The sequence below is a fragment of the Homarus americanus genome, unplaced genomic scaffold, assembly GCF_018991925.1.
Source record: "Homarus americanus isolate GMGI-L3 unplaced genomic scaffold, GMGI_Hamer_2.0 scaffold5434, whole genome shotgun sequence".
Taxonomy (NCBI): Eukaryota; Metazoa; Arthropoda; class Malacostraca; order Decapoda; family Nephropidae; genus Homarus; species Homarus americanus.
In genome coordinates, this window is record NW_024722814.1 from 911,263 (window position 1) to 917,988 (window position 6,726).

Sequence of the window (6,726 nt, forward strand, 5' to 3'; positions counted from 1 at the left end):
TAAGAACATAAGCATGGAGGAAACTGCATGGCACCTTGAGGTTAACTGACTCGAGATGAGGATTAGTGGAAGGGACAGGTGAGGAGGACAGGTGTGTGAGAGGTGAGAAGGGAGTGAGAGAGAGGTCTGTTACCATCTAATAATTTGGATGGGATCAGGATGACAGGCAAGGTCAACCTCTTCTAACCAGTCAAGGTCTCTCTCTCTCTCTCTCTCTCATTCTTCCCCAATCTGTCTGAAAGTTCCCTCTCCCATCCACTTCCTTCATTCCTTACTTCCTCCTTATCATTCCTTGGTCACCCACCCTTCCCACCTCTCTCCCTCTTTCCCTCCTCCACATTTCCACCTCTCTCCCTCTCATCCTCCACCCTTCCTCCCACCCTCCCACCCACCTCCTCCCCTTCTTCACATTCCAAACTCTCCCTCCCTCCCTCCTCGTGTGTTCACTCTGTGCTGACTCACAACATTACTCATGAACTGACGTCACCATGTCTGAGGGATCCACACACACACACACACACACACACACACACACACACACACACACACACACACACACACACACACACACACGCACACACACACACACACACACACACACACACACACACACACACACACACACACACACACACACACACACACACACACCCAGCGTTGATTATGAGGACATGCATTACCTCATCTCCTCTTGCATCATCTGACCTCTTCAACCCTCCCCACGTTCTCACTAATCTCTCTCACTCCTCCCTTCCATCATCTGACCTTCATCCTCCCACGTTCCTCACCAATCTCACCTCCCTCTTGCATCACCCGATCTTCTCAACCCTCCACTCCTCACCACCCTCTCACCTCCCTCTGCATCAATCTCGACTCCTTCAACTCCCTCCCACGTTCCTCACTAACTTCCTACCTCCCTCTTGTGACTTACCCAACCTTCAACCTCTTATCGTTCTCCTCACCAATCCCTCTCACTCCTCCCTCTTGCATCATCTGACCCTCTCAACCCCTCCCACGTTCCTCACCAATCCCTCTCACTCCTCCCTCTTGCATCATCTAACCCTCTCAACCCCTCCCTAATCAGTCATCATATGTCATTATACTCAAGACTTAAAATTATATCATTGTACTCAAGGGTTAATGTTATATCATCGTACTCAAGCCTTAACTACGTCATCGTACTCAAGGAATAATTGCGTCATCGTACTCAAGGCTGAAGACTCCTGGCCACCACACCCACAGAAGTTTCCTTGATACATCTGATACTCTTGAGTTATCGGAAGACAGAGACCATGAAATATCCTGTTTTGACGGACGTGCCTCGATCACTGCGTGTGTGAGAGAGAGAGAGAGAGAGAGAGAGAGAGAGAGAGAGAGAGAGAGAGTTGTGTCCCTCACCATTGATGAAGCCCAAACGGTCGTTGTATCAGTGTTGCATTTAACGTGGATTCTTATTTCCTTCCAGACCATTACAGGAATGTAGGTGGCAGGAATGTAGGTGGCAGGAATGTTGGTAAGGTGAAAGGGGTGTGCAGGAATGTAGGTGGCAGGAATGTTGGTGGTAGGAATGTAGGTGGCAGGAAATGTTGGTGGCAGGAATGTAGGTGGCAGGAATGTTGGTGGCAGGAATGTAGGTAGGAATGTAGGCAGAGGGAATGTTGGCAGGAATGTGTGTGTGGGAATGTTGTGGCAGGAATGTTGGTGGCAGGAATGTAGGTGGCAGAAATGTAGGTGGCAGGAATGTTGGTGGCAGGAATGGTGGCAGGAATGAAGACAGGAATGTTGGTGGCAGGAATGTTGGTGGCAGGAATGTAGGCAGGAATGTAGGTGGCAGGAATGTGGGCACAGGAATGAAAGGGCAGAATGTAAGGAAGGAATGTTGGTGGCAGGAATGTTATGGCAGGAATGAAAGTGGCAGGAATGTAAGTGGCAGAATGAAAGTGGCAGGGAATGGGTGAAGGAATGTTGGTGGCAGGAATGGTGGTGGCAGGAATGAAAGTGGCAGGAGTGTAGGTATAATGTGTAATGGGAAAGCCAGGGAATGTGGTGTTGTGGAATGTAGGTGGCAGGAATGTGGCAGGAATGTGGGTAGCAGGAATGTAGGCAGGTGAAGATAGGTAAGAGGAATGTGGGCAGGAATGTAGGTGGCAGGAATGTAAGTGGTAGGAATGTAGGTGGCAGGCATGTAAGTAGCAGGAATGTAAGTGGTAGGAATGTAGGTGGCAGGAATGTAAGTAGCAGGAATGTAGGTGGCAGGAATATAGGTGGCAGGAATGTAAGTAGCAGGAATGTAGGTGGCAGGAATATAAGTGGTAGGAATGTTGGTGGCAGGTATGTAAGTGGCAGGAATGTAGGTGGCAGGACAGTGGGCGCGGCAGCAGTGTGGGCGGCAGGGGTGTGGTTGCCCTCTTCAGGAATGTCTCTGGACCTTGATCCAGAGCGACGACACGACGCATCAAATTCCATTCTCCCCAGCTGAGGGGGATGGCCGGGCGGGGGGGCAGAGGTGGAGTAGGGGGAGGAAGGGGGTGGGGTGGTCTCAGCCTCACATTCTTTCCGTGTCAGTCCGTCGGGTCTGACTCACTCACTCCACACTGTCACCTAACCCTATTACCCAACACTGTCTCCGTCTTCAACACTATCCCCGCTCCAACACTCTCTCCGCCTCCAACACTTGTCACCGTCTCCAACACTGTCACCTAGCCCTATTACCCAACACTGTCTCCGTCTTCAACACTCTCCGTCTCCAACATTCTCTGTCTCCAACACTGTCACTGTCTCCAACACTGTCACCTAACCCTATTACCCAACACTGTCTCCGTCTTCAACACTATCCCCGCTCCAACACTCTCTCCGCCTCCAACACTTGTCACCGTCTCCAACACTGTCACCTAACCCTATTACCCAACACTGTCTCCGTCTTCAACACTATCCCCGCTCCAACACTCTCTCCGCCTCCAACACTTGTCACCGTCTCCAACACTGTCACCTAGCCCTATTACCCAACACTGTCACCGTCTCCAATACTCTCTCCGTCTCCAACACTTTCACCGTCTCCAACATTCTCTCCGTCTCCAACACTGTCACCGTCTCCAACACTGTCACTGTCTCCAACACTGTCACCTAACCCTATTACCCAACACTGTCTCCGTCTCCAACACTATCCCCGCTCCAACACTCTCCCCACCTCCAACACTTGTCACCGTCTCCAACACTGTCACCTAGCCCTATTACCCAACACTGTCTCCAACACTCTCCAACACAGTCTACAACACTCTCCAACACTGTCTCCAACACTCTCCAACACAGTCTACAACTCAATCTTAAAATACTTGGTTAGATTAGGTTTGGATGGTTAATTTTTTTAGGTGAAATAGGCTGAGGAGACTAATCTTCAGGTGACCATTTGTTATAACACGGCTTCTGCCTGAGAAGAAATATATGAAGAAAATAAATAACCTGTGTACAGATATATAGATGTAATGACGTGAACAATATTATAAAGTAATTAATGAATCCAGGTGGGATCAGTGTTACATGCTGTTATGAGATGATAACCTGTGTGGAGTGAGAGTAGAAGGACTGTGAGGGGAGTAGAGTGAGAGATGGAGTAGAGAGAGAGATACAGAGAGAGAGAGAGAGAGAGAGAGAGAGAGACCGACCCTCCCCGGGGTCACCCACCCTGCAGGTCAGCTGCCCCATTATAGTACTCTGTCGTAAGAGAATTTTATGTTTGTCAAGTGATGTTTACTGCTTCACTGTGCCCAGAGGCGAGCGTAGCAACGTACTCGACGGCCACTCACACGGACCCCCTCCCCCCCCCCCTAACATAGACAAGATCCACCTTTCCTCTGTTTGTTTCAGGTGGAGATTAAAACACAAACTGGTTTTCCATGCGTCATTTCTCGATCTATGTGATGTGTGCCTGACACGTCCTGAGTACGAGCTGAGTACTAATCTCAGCTCCAACGTACCCAGGTAGACAACGAATCGATGTGTACCGTGTCTTACCTTCCCACCAGCTTAGCCATTCTCGAGGCACTGTGTATAATAATACCCACTGTTGCCTGGTGAGCTTGAGACCACCATCTTTTTTTAGCTAAACTCTTAATGTTTCGTGGAGGAAAATATAGTTATTATGAATCAAGTTACATGTTACAGTTAGAAGAATATGGCAACAAAATGGAATAAAATTCGAGAAACCAGCGTCAGCTTCAATTAAAATATCGTTTTCAATAATAGTTCATTGGGTTTCAGTTCATCAAAGTTTAATATGCTCTGACCTTCTTTATTTTTGATACTATTTATGTCGTGTTACATTTTAGTTTTTGTTATAATCTTGTACTTTCCTTTGTTCAACAACCTGAGAATCACGAATACTCTCTCGTCCTGGTCCTTGGTGGGTGACGAGTGTTGTTTTTGCTATCCCCAGTGAGCTGTTGTCCCTACCTCCTCAACCCTGCTGCAACATGTCCTTGGTGATATAGATTCCTACTCCTTATTCCCTAAACCTAGAGACTGGTGTTGTGGCCCTGGTTAAGTCTCACTATGGCAGCAAGACAGACAAGGACATTAGAGATCCTCGTGGTGCCACACTACAGGTGTCAGACACAGTAGTACATGACCTCTCGTGTACATTTTGGCTCCTCTGTTTACGACAGAGTTGAATAATGTAATTCTTCTCGTAAAGCCGTCAGGACCTCACGCTGGGGGGGGGGGGATGAAACGTTTGCATATATACATTTGTAATAACTCACTCACTTAACCTCTTAATATACCGGTGGGCACCTCGATACACATACCCTTGGTACTGGTAGGGTGGTGTGCACTGTCGTCTTTACTACTGGTGCGAAAGTCACCTTATATCCTCATCTCAAGTACCGGCAGACGCCCAGCAGTGCCACACCAAGTTCCGCTGTGTGAGGCGGGGGTCCGACCCACAGTACGTTGGGTACAAACATTACGAGTCGCCTCCCCGCACAACACCTGTCTTGTTTGCGCCTGCTGCCAGGTTAGGTGTACCTGTGTGTTATGTTACCAGGCTGTTCCTACCTGTGTTGTGTATTACTAGGGTGTACCTGTGTTGTGTATTACTAGGGTGTACCTGTGTTGTGTATTATTAGGGTGTACCTGTGTTGCGTATTACTAGGGTGTACCTGAGTTGCGTATTACTAGGGTGTACAGTCACCCAAAAAAGTCCTGTCGCGAACCATGAACCCCGAGATTCAGATCTCTTGAATCCGAAGCATTTATGGACAGAATAATGTATCAGTATCTACTGCTTCAGGTTCACGAGTCTGAATCTCGGTGTTCGTGGTTCGCGACAGGACTTTTTTGGGTGACTGTACCTGTGTTGATGACCTGTAGTGTAATGGTCAGCATGCTCGCCTCGTAAGTGAGTGGACCCGGGTTCGATCCCCGGGCAGGGTGAAACTATGGGCAAAATTCTTTACGCCATTTGCTTCTGTCTACCCAGCAGTAATTGGGAACCTGGATGTTAATCGTGTTCCGGGGCAATGGTTAGCCAGTGCAGTTGGCGAGTTGTCCAGTCATCTTGGACTATTCCTTGACACTGGGTCATGCAACTCGTTAACTTAGGGTGTGGTTGTTGTGATGGCGACAGCTTCTACACCTTAAACAAATTCACGCCAGGTGGCCCTTGGGTCGGCCATCCTCGTTATGCGAGGGCCAACCATTATATTATAATTATTACGACCTGTGTCGTGTATTATTTGGGTGTACCTATGTTACCTCTTCACAAGGGCGGCAGAATTTCTTAATGGTATATTGAAGAGGGTGAGCGAGCGCCCCACATGGTGTATTCAGGAGGGGCGGGAGGGACACCGTCTTCACGCCACACACTGTCTTGTCAAAACTTGGATACATCTTCCCCTGACCTTCCCACCATGGTTATAAAAAAAAAAGATATAAAGATATTCGGATCGCTTGAGCATTAACCAAACCTAACCTCACCTAACTCTTAACCACACACACCCACCCCCACACCCACACACACCCACCAGGCACCTCAGGGTTCATTGTCTCAGTCGTCCGGGTTGTTGGCTCTGCACGATACCTCGCCTCTGCCAGGATAGCATGCTGCCGGGTAGTACACAGCCCACACCTGCTGCCGGGTAGTACACAGCCCACACCTGCTGCCGGGTAGTACACAGCCCACACCTGCTGCTTGGGTGTGCACAACCACACCCTATAACATAGGGTGATACTGACCCACACCTGCTGTGGAGTGTGCACAACCACACCTGCTGCCAGGTGGTACACAGCCCCACACCTGCTGCCCAGGTGTGCCTGACCCACACCTGCTGTGGGTGGTACACAACCCATATAACATCCGGGTACACCCACCTGCTGCCCGGGTAGTACAGCCCACTGCTGCCGGGTGGTACACAACCCCACCTGCTGGGTAGTACACAGCTCACCTGCTGCCGCAGTACACAACCCCACACCTGCTGCCGGATAGTACACAGCCCACACCTGCTGCCGGATGGTACACAGCCACACCTGCTGCCCAGGTGTGCAGCCCCACCTGCTGCCGGGTGGTACACAGCCCCACATCTGCTGCTGGGTAGTACACAGCCCACACCAGCTGCTGAGTAGTACACAGCCCACATCTGCTGCTGGGTAGTACACAGCCCACACCTGCTGCCGGGTAGTACACAGCCCACATCTGCTGCTGGGTAGTACACAGCCCACACCAGCTCTATA

General features: G+C 49.8%; 1 non-coding gene across 1 annotated transcript; it reads left to right on the top strand.

Annotated features, from left to right (window-relative positions):
* Window positions 1-5,357: 5,357 nt before the first annotated feature.
* Window positions 5,358-5,432, top strand: Trnat-cgu. The gene has a single exon. It is a non-coding gene; the product is annotated as a tRNA-Thr (tRNA).
* The last annotated feature ends 1,294 nt before the right edge of the window (window positions 5,433-6,726 follow it).